The following is a 19,056-nucleotide window of genomic DNA, read 5'->3' on the forward strand; positions in this document are numbered from 1 at the left end:
AATATTTATAGAATATTATTCAAACTCTCTTTTCTTTTTTTTTTTTTTAAAGATTTTATTTATTTATTTGAAAGAGAGAGAATGAGAGAGAGCACATGAGAGGGGGGAGGGTCAGAGGGAGAAGCAGACTCCCTGCCGAGCAGGGAGCCCGATGCGGGACTCGATCCAGGGACTCGATCCAGGGACTCGATCCAGGGACTCCAGGACCATGACCTGAGCCGAAGGCAGTCGCTCAACCAACTGAGCCACCCAGGCGCCCTCAAACTCTCTTTTCAAAACTAAACTCATGATTACTTACAAATACCCTCTTCATAAATCAGATCATGTACTAACTGGCTTAAATCTTTTAGGATAGAATGCGAACTGCTTACCATGCATTACAAGGTCCTACACAGTCTGGCTCTTCCCCGACCTCGTTTTACACTTTTGAGCCCCACAGGCCTTTCTTCTGCTCTGGAAACACACCAACTCCCTCCAAGTCACTCTGCTTCTTTTTTTTTTTTTTTTTTAGATTTTATTTATTTGACAGAGAGAGACATAGCGAGAGAGGGAACACAAGCAGGGGGAGTGGGAGAGGGAGAAGCAGGCTTCCCATCGAGCAGGGAGCCCGATGCGGGGCTCGATCCCAGGACCCTGAGATCATGACCTGAGCCGAAGGCAGACGCTTAACGACTGAGCCACCCAGGCGCCCCCAAGTCACTCTGCTTCTACTGAAGTTTCAGAATGATCTCTTTCCTCTGCTGAGACCATTTCTCTGTTTGCCATCCTTAAGGATGGGTTCAAATGTCCCCTCCTCATGAATGCCTTCCTCAGCCACCTTGGCCCTTACCCTTGATCATTTGCTCTCACATCATCCAGCTTTCTCTCCACATAGTCAGTCCTCTCACAGTCCTGGATGTTGTTTTTGTTTGCTTATTGTCTTCTCTCCCCACTAGAATGTTAGTTCCACGAGGGAAGGGGCCTTGCTTCTCTTATTCATAACCGAACTCCCAGAGCCAGGCACAGTGCCTGGCACATGCTGGTTGGTAGGCACTCAATAACCAATAGCTGAATGAATGATTAAGCTTCAGCCAGGGGTGGATTAAAAACTTAACAGGGTCTAAGCACTAAAGATAATGGTGCTCCTCCCCCATATTTAACTCTGACTGAAAACAAGACTGAACCGCACACTTACATGTACTGAAATGAAAATAGCTTCCTTCTAGATTGTCTAATTGTAAGCCATGGAGCCCTTGCTTTGCTGGTGTCCTAAGTTTATGAGCTCTTTATCTGCCTTTGAGGAATCTAGCACTCATTCATCCCTTTAAACGTGCCAGAAGCAATTTTAGGTTCAGCTTGTCTGTGCCTGTAAAAAACCATGCTAGAATTTTGATAGGTACTGTGTTAAAACTATAGATCAATAGGGGAAGGGAGGAGAAAAACAGAATGGGAAGAAATCAGAGAGGGAGACAAACCATGAGACTCTTAACTATGGGAAAGAAATTGAGGGTTGCTGTAGGGGAGGTGGGTGGGGGGATGTGGTAACTGGGTGATGGGCATTAAGGAGGGCACGTGATGTGACGAGCACTGGGTGTTATATGAATCTGATGAATTACTGAACTCTACATCTGAAACTAATGATGTTCTATATAGTGGCTAGTTGAATTTAAATAAAAAAAATCAAGGGGCACCTGGGTGGCTCAGTTGGTTGGGCGTCTGCCTTTGGCTCAGGCCGTGATCCCAGGGTCCAGGGATCAAGTCCCTCATCGGGCTCCCTGCTCAGCGGGGAGTCTGCTTCTCCCTCTCCCTCTGCTTGATGCTCTGCCTGCTTGTGTGTTCTCTCTCCCTGTCAAATAAATAAATACAATCTTTAAAAAAAATCTATAGATCAATTTGGGAAGAAATGACAATATTTATTATACTGGTTCTTCCAATCCATGAATGTAGTGGGTTGCTCCAATTAATTAGGCCTTCTTTAATTTCACCAGCATTTTATATTTTTCAGCATACAGATCCCATACATGGTTTGTTAGATTTATACCTAAAGATTTCATATTCTTTGGAGCAATTATAAGTGGCATTTAGTTTTTAATTTGTTTCCACAAGTTTGTTGTTAGCATATATAGAAGCTCTTTTAGTAGAACAAAGAGAAATGTGCTCTTTAATGAAGTAAACTTGTTCAGCATCAACCTGTTGGACTAATAACAAGCTATTTATCCTAACATTCAAGTACCTCATAATGTGCCTCTAAATTTCTTAATATTAGCCCAGTTCTTAATTGCTACACACCAATCTCTACTGCTATTAAAGGGTCTTCTTGTCCCTCACCTGAATACACCTTATTCATTCTCCCTCCATGTCTTTGTTCATACCATTTCCCCTCAGGAATAGTCCTCCCACTGAGCCCTTTTAACCCAAACTAAATCTTAATTCTCCTTCAAGGATGAGGTCAAAGCTCTTCAGAAGATGCCTTCCTTGACAGCCCCAGCCTACATTGCTCCTTTTTTCTGCTGGACTCTTTTAACCAATATTGTGTGCCCCTCAATCACTAATTTAGTTTTTAATTAGTTTTAATCTACATCTTGTTTCCCTTATTGGATGCTATATACTGGGGAGGCTCCCATAATAGCTATCATGGTACCACCTGCCTGGAAGGCACATAAAGGAGAGAGAAGTTTCAAGATGTGCAGTAAGTAAAGGGTATTCCATACATTCTTGCTGAATCTTTCATCTAGGCAAGATCTGTGCTCTTCACCTGTAGGACAAGGATTCTCTCTTTTCCAACTAAGCAGACTTGAGATGCAGATCATTTTAAACTACCGCTTCCAAAATGTTCTAAAAACAGCAGGTCTATAATCAGTAGATTTTTGGAGATTTACTTGCACATCACAGGTAGTCCCATGAAAGCTGCAGTAACATCTCCTGGCCACCAGAGGACGGGGAACAGGGGGAGAGATTGCTTCCTCCCAGCCCAAGTCTCAGAGGTCAAAGGCAGAGGCAGAACGTGGACTCTGCATCTGTGGCCTTCAGGCTTAATTTACTGCCCCAAGTGCTCAGCAGTCTCTCATCTCCAGATGAGCTCCTTTTCCTCCTCTGAAAGATGAGCTGGAGGTTCCCAGAGGCTTACCCCAATACTAACCTTAAGTGATTATCAGTAGGAACCAGTGCACTTTAGTTGCAGGATTTAAAGGCAGAAAAGGAGTACAGAGATGTTTTATCTTTCTAACCCACCGCAAACCTCTCAGTTCTTTGGCCAGTTAAAAAAAAAAAAAAAGTCCCCCAGGCAGTGTCCAAATGGACATTCCACAACAAAGATGCCTTTAGGGACCAATGTCCCAAATCCAGGGCATTGCAAAAGGAGTATTTTAGGAGCCAGATTATTCCTACACATAAATTCTGGCTCATGGAGCAGTCCACTCGCAGTAGGCTTTTCCGTCGTTAATCACATCTTTGTTATGTGATATCCACGTGAGTACTTCTCAGTAGAAGCAGCTTCATGCTCAAATGCTCAAAGAACACTAGAATAAAGCTCCGATTGTCCTATTCACTGATTCCAAGTCCTGGTTTGTCGCCACCTCAGGTCTCTAGTTTTCCAAAGAGTGTAATGCAATCTCAAAACAGAGCTATTTTGATTAATGCACATAGAAAATGCACGAAATGTGTAAAGTTAAAGCAACAGGGACTTGCACCTCTCAAGAGGCAGTGAACCTCTGGTCTGATTTAAAAATGATTCTGTACTGCCCGTTGTAGAAATCATTTTAGAAGAGAATTTCATGCTGTTCGTACTCATTAAATTTGTGAACGTAAATAAGTAAACATAAACAAAGTCAAATAATGAAAGGGACATTCATGTGGGGTCTCTCAACGACAAACACGTGTAGATCGCTGAATGCCTGACAGCACTACGGTGATTTTTCTCGAAGTACCTGTAACGTCCCTTTCACAAGGACGGCAGTGCCCTGCATTAGGGATTCATCAGACTTTTGAAGGAGTGATTGCAATTCTCTCAAATCATTGTTTGCGTTTCTTCACGCTGGTGAGGCAGCTGGAAACAGCGCAACCAGGAGGAAAGAGCTCCGCGTCTAGGGCGGGGCGGGGGGGGGCGGGGGGACACCCTTAAATACCTGTTGGGGCGCAGCCCCGGGCCCGGGGTCGCGGCCGGCGGGCGCGCGGGCGCGGAAGGAGGAGGCCGCGGGGCCGCCTCCTCGGGCAGCCCCGGCTCCTCCCAGCGGCGCCTGCGGAACCTGCCTGCGAGTCGCCGAACTCCGGAACGGAACGTGACCCGACCCCTCCCCGAGCGGCCGCAGCGAGGCGCGGAGCGGCGCGGCGGACCCGGGCGGCCGCGGGATGGGCGGGCGAGCGCGCGGCCCCGCCCGGCGCCCACCGCCCTGCCCTCGCCTGTCTCCTCCTTTCCCCGGGGCTCCGCTGAGTTCATTCACTGGGATTGGTTTCAAGTGACGCCATCTCTTTATTTTTAAACCAATGACCTCATCCGCGCTTGAAGTTTCCTGACCAGCGACTCTTTCTCTTTCCCCCCAACCCCCCACCCCACCCCCCCGCCTTTCCCCCTCTGTCTGTGTATCACTGTTTGGGGGGCTTTAACCAGTTTTTAAACGATTATTAGCACTTCTCCCTCCCCCCCTCCGCTTTCCCCACGCGGCCCCCCACCTTCACCTCCCCAAGTTCTTCACCCCTTTCAACATTGTTTTTTCAAGGCTGACTGGGGGGGGGGGTGGAAGAGAAAGAGTGAAGAAAAGTTGCAAACGTCTCCTCTCTTTCTAAGCTTCCCGCCCCCACCCACCCCTCAGAGAAGGAGAAGATAATATAGTGAAAAGAAGAGGAGGAGGAGAGCGCGACGGGACGGACGCGAGCTGGAGCGCAGCCGCCCTCCCGGCTCCGCGGCGGCGCCTCTCAAGCCGGGCAGGCGAGGGGGGCCCGAGGGGAGACGCCGTGACAACTTTCATTTCCCCCGGAGGGAGTCGGGAGGTCGGCGGCCCCAAAAGTAAGTGGCCTCCGGCCGGCCGCGCGGACCGTGCGGGCGGGAGGGTGCGGGGCTCGGGGCGCCCGCCCGCGCCGGCAGCATGGACGCTCCGCGGCGCGCCTGGACTCCGGGTGCCGGGCGCCGCGCTCTCGCCCCGCCGGCTCTGCCTTCCCGGGCGTCCGGGCCACCTTTCCGGGAGGCGGGGTGGGGGTGACCGCGGCGCGGAGCCGCACGAGCGTGGGGGGGGGGGAGGTATAGGCCTTGCTGGGGGCCGGGCCGAGCGGGAAGGGGGCGGGCGGCCGGGCGCGGGGTCTCGGTCGGTGCGCCCCCCGGCCGCGCCGCGGCAAGCGGGCCCGGCCGGCGGACCCCGCCGCGAGGAGCCACCGCCGCGGGACGCGGTACCTTCGCGGGCGAAGCTGCTCACTTGCAGGCGCGACTGTTACACAACACGCCTGCCAAGAGGGGCCCCGGCCTGACTGTTGCCATTATCCCAAATTCGCCTTTGGTGTGAGCAGCGAGGCCACCTGGGTGGTGACGGTGCTGCGTTCTTAGACCCAACCGACCAACCAAAAACTCCCGTTTTCATGCTGGGGCCCGAGTCACGGTGTTGGGGGGCCCAGCGCGTCCGTGACTTCTTTATTTACGCTGGCCGTAAAACCTGAGAAATAAAGAAGCCCAAGGGGACAGCCGAGAATCTGTTTATCATGTGTGGTATCGTGTAATAAAACACCAGGGAGGAGAATATTTATGCAGAATTGAAGCTTTCAGGTAATGGGTTAATTTCCTAAAACAAACAAAACCCCGGTGACTAACTTGAGAAAATATGAGTAGAACTGAAAATGAATGAATACTGCAAAATCCTAAAGGAGTTTATGAAACGCCAGCTGCAAAGATCAGGCCTTGGGTGTTTGAAATTGTTTGGAGAAAGCACACCTCTAACCAGCCCGTGATGAATAAAGTGGAGAGGAAAAACCTGTTGCATAAGCTCACTTGCCGTGGGGTTTGCTGTGCCGTCCCCTTACACCAAGGGGAAGTGAGTTAAGATGCAGGGTTTTTAAAACTCTCTGAAGTTTTTATTTACCCAGTGCTCTGGCTGCCACTTCTGCTTTAAAAAAATTATAAGTAAATACTCTGCTCTTACAAGTCAACCAAACCTATCAAACCTGTTTAGAAAATGACCAGGTATGTTTCTTTTCTTTCTTCCGGTGTGTGTGTGTGTGGTGTGTGTGTGAGAAATGTACCATCCGTGAAAGACCTTCTAACTACTATTTGGGGAACTTAGGCTGTCAGAAAAATGCCTCTTTATGCCACTTATTTCGTGGGGCTGATTCAGAGTGCACAGAGGTGACAACTCTTTCCTCAAAGGTTGTATACTATTTCAAACTCCATGAAAAAGATTTTTTTTAAAGGTAAGGTAAATTTTTAAAGGAAAAAAAGAATTCTTACCAGTTTAGTTACTTTTAATGATTTACTTTCCCTTGAGAATCCTGTCTATTGGTGGACACACAGCTTGGGAGGCCATAATTGAGACTTGTGGAGTTCTCTTATTTGGTGAAGGCAGAAAGCTGGAAAAGTGAATCGAAAAACTAGGAATTTGTGGCTTTGTATAGGTATTTTCATCAGAATATGACTAGGCACCGTGAAAATTTTTGGTCTTTGTTTTTTAAAAGTTGTAGAATTTACTGAGTCTGAGGACTGTATAGAAGGTTGCTGTTAAAAAAAAATTGGGGGGGCAGTTAACATTGAACATCTCATATAAAAACTTGGGCCAAATTCACCAGCCCAAAATTTGGTTTTTGGATAAAATAATGCATACTTATCAAAGTTCCACATGGAAAATTAAAAATGGTTTATTAATTCTGCTGGTAATATGGCAAATAGTGTATGAAGAAAAGTGAGTTCAAGCACTGTAGCCCTACATTCATATGTAAAATAATTGAATAGCTATAAAGTAAAAATAGTCCTGTCAAATTGAGGATTAGGGGTCTCTCTGGCCAAAAACTTAATGGCAGTAACTGAAAAGGGGGCAAAAGAGAAGATCCTGTTAACCCAGTTCTTTTCCTTTTTCTTACACATTTTAAAACTTATTTGTAGAAGCGAAGCTGAGATCAGGTCTGTGATGGGTGCGGAGTTTAGTCTGGGGCCAGGAGAAGGGCCGGGGTTGATGCTATTTTCTATAAATGCTTTTATCGGGAATTTGATTCCACAGAGGTTTTGGTCTATGAGATTATATACTGATGAAGCTGATTTACATAGCTGTCCAATATTAATGTTTTCCTATTTTCAACCAATCACAATATCCTACTAAATATATTTTGCTAGAATTACCGGTGTGATTTCCCCCAGACTTTTCCTGGATTATCTAAAAAAGTGGGATTTTCTATCCTGTGTTACTTGGACTAAAAATTTCACTGAATGTTTAGTTGTTTTTAAAATGCTTTGCATTTTCAAGCAAATGCTATTTTAAGTTGAAGTAAATTAATATAGAGTAAGTTGATTTGGATCAGAATTCTAAGAAAAGGGAGGAAAGAAATCAGGGGAAACAGAAACCAGATTTTATGACAGACTTCAACAGATTGAAAAAACTAGTTAAAAGACTTCATAGGAAAAACCACAATTGATGCTTGATTGGCTTTTTAAAAATTGCATCAAAATCGAAAACCAAGACAGATATCTACCATTATAAAAGAAAATATTACTAATGTTGGCCTAAGCAAAAGCATAATTAAGAAAGTAAGTCTTGCCCAAAGCCACATGATATATTTCAAAGCCAGATGTCAATTTTTTTAAATTTTCTTGTGGATAATCTCATATTTTTGTGTATTTCATTAGCCCATGATCAAGGGTTGGCTATGTGAAGGGATGAGGTTCATAAAGGTTGGCTGGATTTAAAGAAGTAAGCTCAGGCTTTAAGAATAGGCCATTCTCCTACACTGAGAAAGAGTTTGAAATTTAATCAAATAAATACAGAAGTGTCTCAAAAGGAAGGATCTAAGGCAGATTATTAAGGACAGGTACAAAGAAATAAAAGCTTGCCAGGGGTATGATCAATAAAGAAGGAAATGGGATATATCTTGGCATGAAAGAAAAAAGGGATAAAGGGAAAAAATACTCTTCAATACTTTAGCAACAAGAAGGGGATAATGAAACTTCACCTCCTCGAATGGGATTAGATACCTCATTATAGGTATCATCAAAAAGTCACGAGATTTTTCATGACATAAAAAATTTAATCTTGGGAGAAGGGATGGATAAAGTAAATTATGAGCATAAGTTATATGAGAATGTAGAACTTGAAATTGCCAAATATAGAGACCCACTGTAATTTCAACTGAGAAAGGGAGGGATAGGTTTAAAAAGTTGGAACTATTGACTTGATTTCTAGATTAACTACGGATATAAATCAAGCAAAACATTTATTAATGATATGCTGTTTATATATACTGAAGTGGATACCAAAAGCTGGAGACATGGATCCATGCTCTTAATAAGGAGAGGAGGATTATAAGAATTTTAAGCAAAGTATGTACATTTGTAAAGATAAACAATTTTCAGACAGCTGGGAAGTGCCAAATTCATGGTATAAGGGAGAAAGAGATTGGAGCATTCGGGGAGGTAATGGGGAGGTAATCTTCATAGAGATAACAGAATTTGACCTTGGCCTTAAAGAATGGTTAACATGTGTATGGAGGAAAGGAAATGGGGGAGGTCATTCATCCATCTCTTCATTCAGCAAATTTATTTGGAGCCTTTACTGTGTGTTAGACACTGTTCTAGGAACTGGGCATACAGTGGAAAATAAGATAAAGTTTTTGTCCTTATGGGCCCTATATTCTAGTGGGAGAAGATGGAGGGATAGTAAACAAGTAAACACTACATGGAAAACCTGATGACAAATTGTGATGTCTAATGAAGATAATGGGCAGGGTCAAGGAAATTACAGAGGGCTAGTTATGGTCCCACTTAACTCTATTTTGCATATAATATTCTGATGAATGTAAATGATGCAACTGTGTATTTATTTATTTTTAAGATTTTATTAGAGGGAGAGTGAGAGGGAGAAGCAGACTCCCCACCAAGCAGAGAGCCCGATGTGGGGCTCGATCCTCTTGGGATCATGACCTGAGCTGAAGGCAGACGCCTAACTGACTGAGCCACCCAGGTGCCCCTATACTGTTTTTCTACAAATAGTAGAAACTTGAAGCAAAATGTCAGTTCCGAAATGGGGAAGTCTAGACTCGCTATAGTTATGTGACCACCAGGTTTTGTTATTGTTGAGATGTTCTTCATCGTGTCAACTAAAATTTTTTTAGTAACTATTACATGTTTTTAGACACATTTATAAAGTACTTCTCAAGCGTTCTGTAAGAAATATGTTCCCTCCTCTTGTCTGCACTTCTAAATTAAAAAAAAAAAATCTATAGGTGAAATTGAGGTAAAGGATTCTAAAAAGGTTTTATATTAATTGTATATTACATGTGCTTCTACAGTACATTCTGACGTACTTGGGCTAAGCCTATGGAAGAGAAAACAATTTTCAGAGAAGGTGGGAAATTCTTTAGCATTCCCTTGGTTTCCTTCTAAACTAAATATTCAGGGAAGAATTGTAGATATAAACACTAGGGGTCTGTGGTGTGTGTGAGAAGGACGATAGAACTCAGATTTGTTTTAGTGACTGCATGAGGAGTGGGGCAGACTGCAGTTTACAGAAAAAAGATGCACTATAAATTGTAATGGTAAATGGCAAGGTCATTAATATTAAATAATTTCCATTCTTCCCCTTAAAATCAATGGGGAAAGACATGTAGAGAGGTATATGCTGCTTATTGTTTGCATTGTGTAAATTAAAAAAAAAATACCACTCATATCCTAGGTGGTGCCTAGTAGAGTTGTCTTTTGATAAATATTTGCTGAATAAATTGAATAAATTCTCACAACTGTTACTTTTGACCATGGTTCCATTAAGTCTCTAGCTTAGAGCATTGTTTTTTGAGCTTTGAGATGAAACCTGCAGGGGGTTGCCTTATAGCCTTGGGCACCTGACTTGTTTGGGCAGTGTTGCTCACTCTGAGAACCTGGACCCTGACCTCACCTCCAGCTTGTGGCTGGCCTGACCTCATCTTTTCCAAAGAGGTGGGTGGTTGTCTCCTATCAGCTTTTATCTTCCTGAGTAGCTGAGCTATGTCCTCTTCTGGTCACCTCTCAGGACACTGAAGTATTGCCAGTCTGGCTTATTTTATAGTGGGTTTCTCTTGTTATTTTTGTTGTTTGGTTGGGAGAGAAACACATTCCTCAGGAAGATAGTTGTTGACTTTGCTTTGTAAACTGTACATGGTCTATAAAACATGGTATTATTTCCTTTTTCTTCCTAGCTTTAGCTAAAAATCTTGTGTTCACTTGAAAATGAACTGGTAAATGATTTTTTGATGATATGAAGCAACTAAAAACTAACAAGACTTCTTTTTTTTTTTTTTTTTTGGAGACCATCAGGAAACGTGGAGTGTGTATTAGATGATATATAAGAATTATAGCCATTAAGTTTTTATCCATGTTAATGGTATTGTGGTTATGTTAAAAATTTTTCATCTGTTAAAGAGGCCTATGGAAGTATTTATAGGCAAAATGAAATGATGTCTAATATGTTTTTAAAAAACTTTAGGATAGGCACAAACATACACCAATGGGAAGTAAATAAAACAATATTGGCAAAGTTTTGATAATTGTTGAAGCTGGGTGATGGTTACATTGGGGTTTGTTATTATTGTCTGTATTTTTATCTGTATTTGGAAATACCCATAATAATTAAAATATACATTGCCAATTATAACCTTAGAGGAAGAAATTTAATACAGGAAAATTATGTGGTTGGACATTTGAGCTAACTAATCAAAAATCTCCCCTTCACATTTTCTGTAAGTTCTGCTTTTAGTAATGGATTTTTAAAAATAAGGAGAATTTTGGTCATTAGAAGTATTTAAAACTCTTAACTTAGAGACTTTGTAATAATAACATACTTGTAGTTTATAAATTGCTTTGATATATTTTTTCTTTTATCCTCAGAACAAGATATGAGTTATCCATCTTACAGATGAGGAAACTAAGACCTTAGAGAGACTAAGTAATTTATACAGATCCCAAAGCAAGTAAGAAGTGGTGCTGGACTTGGAGGCGAGATCTTCTGATTCATTTTCAGGTGCTTATTTTCTTATATACACATTCTTAAAAGTATTCTTTTTAGGTGTTATAAGCCACTGATTTTCAAACATTTTGGTGTCATGACACCTTGTATTCCTCAAAATTATTGAGGACCCCGAAGATCTTTTATGTGGAATATATCTGTCAATATTCAACATATTAGAAATGGAAACCGAGAAATGTTTAAATGCTTATTCATTTAAAAATAAACTTATTAAAGATTAATAATATAGATAACATAGTATCATGAAAAAGATAGTCCAAAGCAAAAAATACAGTGAGAAGTGTGACATTTGCATTTTGCCACTTTCTTTACTGTGTTGCTTAATAGAAAACAGTTGGATTTTCATAACTGCTTTTATATTTCAATCTGTTGTGATAGTTTGGTTTGAATTATATGGGGAAAGCCCTCTGTACACAGATACATAGTTGAAAAAGGGTGGACTGTTTTAATAGCTTTTGTAATTGTGAATATCCTTTGTCACATCAAAACTCAACAAGTGGTAGATCCTTAAAAGTTAGTTGCAGTGTTGAATCTGAAACCATACCAGTGATTTTTTTTATATTCCATAACATTAAAATTCTTTTGGTCCGTCTTGAACTTTGAATGGATCTTTGACCTGTATGTGATTTTGTAACATCATGCATTGGTCACTTGAAAAATAATGGTTTACTGAGTTATACAGATCTTTCAAATATTGACACATTTGATTACACAATATTTAACAAATCACATTCATTAATATGACCATCATTCTCATCAAAAAAGCCTTTGGGAATTGGGAAGTGGTCAAGATTTTGCTGTTGAGTTCAAGTTTTACAAAATTCTAATTTTTTTTTGAAAGCTCAAATTTTATCATCGGCAACAGATATTGTCAGTTTTTTTCCTTGAAATGTCAGGCTCACTTTATTCACTTTAGAGAAGATGTCTGCCAAATACCTCAGTCTGAATAACTGTCTGTTGTCTGCCAGTCATTCTTTTAAGCAAAAATGGTATTCTATGAAAATGTACAGTTTAGCTCACAACTGCAACAATTGTATAAATCCTTTTCCTTAAGACTGCCATTGTATTAAATATGCAGAAGTGTTTTTTGTGTACCTCCGTTTCATCACACAGAATATTAAAAAGACCAAGTTCTCAAGAGTGAGATGCAATGAAATTAATAGCTTAATGTTTTTATCAGGGACATTGTGAAGTGAAACTGGCTTTTTTTTTTTTTAAATGATTGATACAGTGAAGAATATAATTATTACTAGTACAGTTTTACACTTCTGCCTTGATTCATGCTAAAGCACCAGAAGTTTTGCCCATCTTTTGTACCCTCAGAGCAGATATCTACATAGTTGTTTCGGGATAAATCATGAGACTCAAAAAAGTTAATACTTTGAGTAATTCAATAGCATTCTTATTTGTTGCAACCATTCACATAAAAGAAGACCTTCTTCGATTAGTTGGCATGGATACTGGAATAGTGAAAACAAAACAGTGAGTCCACCCATGTCTACGGATCTGTCCACTTATAAAGCATAAGTACAGTCCTTAAGGCGAGATATTAACTTCTAACTCATGTTTGCAACTAAATCTTTAATTTGATGAGATCTTGCATCATTTTTAAGTGGCACTGCTATGATTCCTTTTACTGACTTTTCATCCAGCAGACATTCGGCAATGTTAACCATACCATGCTTCATTAGTTTCTCAGCTATTGTGTGCACTGTTCCAACCAGTGCAATCTGGTTATTTACCCTGTATAATGCTTCAGTGTCTTGTTTATTTCTGATATGTAAAGTCTTTTGCTTTTTTTTTTTTAAAGATTTTATTTATTTATTTGCCAGAGAGAGAGAGAGAGAGGTAGAGTACAAGCAGGGGGAGTGGCAGGCAGAGGGAGAAGCAGGCTCCTTGCTAAGCAAGGAGCCCGAGGTGGGACTCAATCCCAGGACCCTGAGATCATAATCTGAGCCGAAGGCAGATGCTTAACCATCTGAGCCACCCAGGCGCCCCAAGTCTTTTGCTTTTAAAGAGCTCATCTTGTCAGTGTTTAAAACATTCCATTTCTCTTCCTTTAAGCACTAAATGAATTCATTGGATGATAATGAAGTTATGGAGATTATAGCAGATATTACCAAAGATTGCTATTGCTAGGAAGATGAAAGTACTGAGAATACACTCAACTCATTTCTGAAAATGTATATATTTATGCCTTAAACTTACTACCTTAGAAAATTCTAGAAAACACAAGAATATATGAGCATATGTTCCACTAGTTGTCAGCATGATACATTATCACCACATACCATGTATCCTCTGGATTTGCTGTTGTAACACTCACGAGAGAGTGAGAGCAAAAAAGGCAGATAACCTCTTTGTATTACCAAAAACAGTTTTGCCAGCGTGGATCCCCTGAAAGGGTCTCAGGGACCTCCCACCCGGGGTCTCTGGATCAAACTTGGACAATACTGATATAAACTACCACTGTGTCCTAACATATTTTTAGAAAAGTCTGACATAGACATCTATATAAATTAAGTAATGTTCCCATCTTAACTGATTAATTTATGAGGAAGAAGGGAATATGCCAGTGTGTGGGATGAGCCATGCGACCCAGAGACCATAATGGGTGGAAGGTCATATAATACCAGAAAGTGGTTGGATAAAGGCTGGACAGAAGGGAGGAGTCGGTAAAAGCACTCTGTAACTGAACAAAAAATGAGCATTTGTTCTCCCTGTTTTTTTCTTTTTAAACTAGAAAAGCATGGAGCCCCATATATGCACATACGTAGATATCTGTTCATACTCATTTATATCTGTGCTCAAAAATAGGAGTACCTGCTCATTTTCTTCTTGAATGGCAACAGAAGAGATGGTTTCATAATTGAGAGGAGAATCGGTGCTGATGGCAGTGGTTTGTTCCTTCCAACCAGGGAGGCTGTTGACTTTTTTTTTTCTCCTAAGGAAGCTGAGGGATGACAGAAGACAAATGAGGTTAGAAAGAAGAAATTATGAAAGGAGAGTGAGTGGTGTAGACATTGGTGATCATGGGAACAGCTGCAGGCAGGACTGGGCTGTGGACAGAGTGGAGAGATAAGCACTGGAGGGTAGAGAGGGCTGGGGGGTGAAGCGGGTTCTCCCGTGTCCTGGGCGCAGGGACGATGGGGCCTGGGGAGGTGCAGAGCTGGGTGCAGCCAGAGTCATGGAGATAAACATATATTTGAAAGATTTCCATCAAAATATGGTTAAAATAACTATTTAAATCAATGCACTGGATAGTCTGACTTCTAATGTCTTACCAACATTTAAGTTTTATTATTATAGCCCATATATATTCCATTATAGTAGAAAATAACAATGCCGTGAGTTTGGTGTAGTGCTTGTAAGTCTCTAAGCTTTGGTTGTGAGCATCAGTATATGAAAATATTGGCTGGGCCAGGTTTGGGACTGCAGATTCAAGAGTGAAATTGTAATGCTTTATGTTTTACTAACCGGAGACAGAAGAGTTTAGTTCCAATAGATACCATTTATCAGTTTGTTTTATATGTGGTACTTATTTCCAAAAAGGATTTGAGATGGCAGAAGTCAGTAATGAAGAACAAACATGATTCTAAATCATGTTTTTTTCCCTTATGTTGTCCCTATTGATGATATTTTAATAGAGTCATGTAGTTGAGGTACTGTAGATTGATCTCTGTTACCTATTCAGGAGAAATATCATCCTGTCACATCTTAGTTGCATGTAGTGTAAGCAGAATATATTGCAATGGGAGTGAGATTGGGCAGGATAGCATGCTAGAGAAAAATTTTAGAACTGGGGCACCTGGGTGGCTTGGTTAGTTGCGCCTCTGCCTTCGGCCCAGGCCCAGGTCGTGATCCCGGGTTCCTGGGATGGAGCCCTGCGTTGGGCTCCCTTAAGGGAGCCTGCTTCTCTCTCTCCCTCTGCTTCTCCCCCTGCTTGTGCATGCTCTCTCTCTATCAAATAAATAAAATCTAAAAAAAAAAAAATTCAGAACTGCTTTCAGCTGTAGTTAATAGAAATCCACTAGCAGAGGTTCACACCATAAGCTGTTTGTTATTATGCAGTTCATGCAGTTCAGAGGTAGGTGGTCTGTCGGTTTAGTTGCTCAGCAGTGTCCTCAAGGCCCCTGGTTCGCTGTGGTCTTTGACTTTGCCACTTCTTCCGTGTTCATTTACTGCTGCCAGGTCACAAAATGGCTGCCTCAGCTCTAGGCATCACATTCCTTTCTGAGGTAAGAAGGAGGAAGGGGACCAAGCAAGCAGTCCCTCCTCCTGTGCTTGCCTAACAGAGAACAAAATCTTTTCCAGAAGCATCCATCCCACTTTCTCTTAAGTCTCATTTGCTTGAACTGTATTACAAGACTGCCCCCAGTCACAGGAGAGACTGGGGAAATGTTTATGGCTGAGGGGAGTGGGATTATCATTTCCTAGGGTTCGGCACACTGAGTGCAGCCCAGGAGAAATTGGGATTCCGTTAGCATGTCTGTTGGGTAGCTGTGTTTCTGTCACAAATACACAGAAAGGAAAGCCCAAAGACGGTTAGGTAATGTGCTAAAACACTTCCCTTTAGTCTAGAGGCTGTTTTAAATCTTCCTCCTCAAATTAAGGCCATACCCATTTTCTTTCTGATTTTAGTGGAAGGTTATACAGACCTATATCCTAATTAGTTGTAGAGCTAATTTAAAGACTAGTCTCCGTCTTCTCAAGTGTGAAATGAGAATATTGTATTAAGATCATCTCAGATGGAATCTCCAGTTCTAAAATTCTTGTCTCTCGGGGCGCCTGGGTGGCTCCGTCGTTAAGCATCTGCCTTCGGCTCAGGTCATGATCTCAGGGTCCTGGGATCGAGCCTTGCATCAGGCTCCCTGCTCGGCGGGAAGCCTGCTTCTCCCTCTCCCATTCCCCCTGCTTGTGTTCCCTCTTTCCCTGTGTCTCTCTCTGTCAAATAAATAAATAAAATCTTTTAAAAAAAAAATAAAATAAAATTCATGTCTCTCCCTTTTCCCCCCATCTTGACCACTTCACACTTACTACCTTTTTTATCAAAAAAGTGGACAGGATTAGAGAGAAGAGAAGAAAAATGTGTGGTGTTTCCTAGTCAAATTGCTAGCTGGGTGGTATCTTTAATAAAGATCTTGATGGTATAGAAGGTTAAAGCTAAAATGAGGTTTTGACTTTTGGGCAGTTACTTATATTCTGCCCCAAATTTCCACTGAAAATGGAAAACCAAATACATTTTTATTTTTATAGAGGGACATGTATATACATGTGTGTAGTCTATAATCAAAACACCCTCAGTACAATGTTCTGAGAAAATGGAAGTTGTCCTACCAGGAGGCTTAATTTGAAACACTATGGTTAAAAACCTGATAGAACATCCCCTTTTGCCTGTTGGGCATTTATTCTTGCTTGTTAATACTGTTTGCACCGCATATTTGTCTTAGATAAAATTAAAGGACAACTAAAGGAAAGCGGTTCCCTTCATGCATTGTGGCAACTAAATTTTACTTGAATGAGGCAGAACCTTCGAGGTTTCAAATGCCTTTAAATGGGATTCTACTTGTGTTTCAGCAAGACCAGTGATTTGCTTCCTCGTATAAAATCCTGTCAAGATTATATAAATTTGGACATACAGTGAGTTAAGAATCATATTCCCAACTCTAGCAAATTGCAGAGCAATTACACTACTTATAAAAGAGGCTGTTAAAATGTTAACCTAAAAAGTTTTCATCTTCTATCCAACAAAAATCTTATAGAATGAACCTGCTGCATTTCATTTTATTTGTGGTTTATCAGTATTGGGAGACCCTAGAGATTAACATTGTTAACTGTGGCATTTAAGTGACTAAAAGGCACCTGCGCTTTGGGGTGTATTTTTAAGAATAAAATGCGTGTATGTATACAAATTTAACAGCTGCTTTAAACAGCTTAAGGGTAGCTTAGGGGCATCTAATTTCATTACCACAAAATATCCAAATATCAGAAATTTTCTTCTCCTCAAACCCTCTTAAGTATGTAATTAAAGCAATTGTTTTCATTTTTCCTTATGTGAGTGACTAAGAGCCTTGTTAATGTAAATATTGAGGAGGCTTGATTTTATAACCAACAATAAAAATCATGTACAGCGGAAAACCCCTTCTTCTCTTGTCTACAGTCCAACTGAAAGACAAACTCAGGCGTTTTTTTCTGGCAGATGAATGACCCGTGTTGAAGGATCTTAGATGCTGTCAGTGGCTATCTCATTATAGAATGTAATTAATGATGTTGGTTTAAAGAGATACAGTATTTTTGTGGGGGTGGGGAAATTTCCAAGTACAAATGTTAGGCAGTGTGGTATTCACTTGCCAGGAAAGTAGATTTATACAAGTTTTTAGTAAAAGTTATTGTGAAATCATTGGAGATTTTTATTATGGAAATGACCATTCATTCATTAAAATAAGCACTTTGGCTTCTGAGTCTGGTAGGCTTATTTTTTTGGACAAAAGATCCATTCTTTTTGCCAGTGGTCCTCAATATGTCATTGTTATCAGTATGAACAAGTATTTACTGAGTGACTTGTAAGAGTGAGGTATTAGAAGGGACGCAAGGAAGTATAGCATGTACTCGGTCATCAAGGAGTTTACACTTGGCACCATCTCTTTATTTTCCACTCTTCATGATTTAAACAAATCAGCATAAAAGACTCCTTATTCTTCTCCCTGGGCGTTCTTCAACTGGGGGTCCAGCGCACTAGTCTCCACTTTCCTAGGCTGGGGGATAAAGTCACAGTTAGAAGGGGAGGCGAGTCCGCTTGAGGTCCTCAAGTGGCCGTTTCTCCTTCCCTCCTGTGACTGCAGACCTACCCCACTTGCTCAGAGAGCAGTGTGATAGCTGGCTGCTTCTGTAGGTTAGTTGGGGAGAAGGAAGACAGTGTCCTGGGGCACTTCTTGGCTCCTTTAAAAAAGCGAGAGATCTATTGTTTTTTCTTTTTCTTTTTTCTTATTGTGGTAAAAACAACATAAAATTTGCCATCTTAACTAGTAGTGTTAAGTATGTTCACTTTGTTGTAAAGCCTATTTTTAGAACCTTTTCGTCTTGCAAATCTGAAACTCTTCACTCATTAACCAGCAAATCCCCGCTTCTCCCTGCCCTCAGCCCCTGGTAATCATTCTGCATTCTGTTTCTATGATGTCGACTATTTTAGATACTTCATGTAAGTGGAATCATATAGTGTTTGTCTTTTTGTGACTTATTTTGCTTAGCACAATGTCTTCGCGGTTCACCCATGTTGTGGCATGTGACAGGATTTCCTTCCTTTTGAAAGTTGATTAATATTGTATTACCATTTTATGTATAATCACACTTTGTTTATTCATCTGTTGATAGACATTTGAGTTGCTTTTAGTCCTTATGAATAATGCTGCTATGAACATGGGTGTACAGATATCTCTTAGAGACCCTGCTTTCAGTTCCATTAGATGTATATCCAGAAGTTGATAGCTGTATCATTTGGTAGTTCTATTTTTAATTTTTTGAGGAGCTACCATGTTGTTTTGCATAATGGTTGCACCATTTTATAATCCCACCAAGAGTGCACAAGGTTCTGAGCATCTTCTATATACTTGTTGGCCATTTGTATATCCTCTCTGGAGAAATGTTTAAGTGGGTTATTTGTTTTTTTTTGGTAAGGTGCCATTTTGTTTTTAAAATATGGATTGGCAACTTAGAACTACTCACAGATCAGGTGTGATAACGCAGAGATACAAAAATGGAATGAGTGGAGTATAGGAACTGCAAAGTAGCCTTACCCATCTCTAGCTATTAACAGTACAGCTTGCTTAGTTGAGGGCTTTGTATTCCAAAGAGAATTTGAGGCCTCAGATTCATTCTCCTACTCTTCCTCTTCTTCCTC

At 41.1% G+C, this 19,056-nt stretch overlaps 1 protein-coding gene across 1 annotated transcript in view; it reads left to right on the forward strand.

Moving 5' to 3' along the window:
* The first annotated feature begins 4,371 nt into the window (after positions 1–4,371).
* Positions 4,372–19,056, forward strand: part of DUSP16 (dual specificity phosphatase 16) — an 80,066-nt gene continuing 65,381 nt past the window's right edge. The window contains exons 1-2 of the mRNA XM_035028198.1: positions 4,372–4,981; positions 11,021–11,153. The gene's annotated coding sequence lies outside the window, so the exon portion shown is untranslated. The remainder of the gene's footprint in view (positions 4,982–11,020; positions 11,154–19,056) is intronic.

The sequence above is a fragment of the Mirounga leonina genome, unplaced genomic scaffold (assembly GCF_011800145.1).
Source record: "Mirounga leonina isolate KUSES-001 unplaced genomic scaffold, KU_Mleo_1.0 Mir_201, whole genome shotgun sequence".
In the NCBI taxonomy this organism is placed as follows: Eukaryota; Metazoa; Chordata; class Mammalia; order Carnivora; family Phocidae; genus Mirounga; species Mirounga leonina.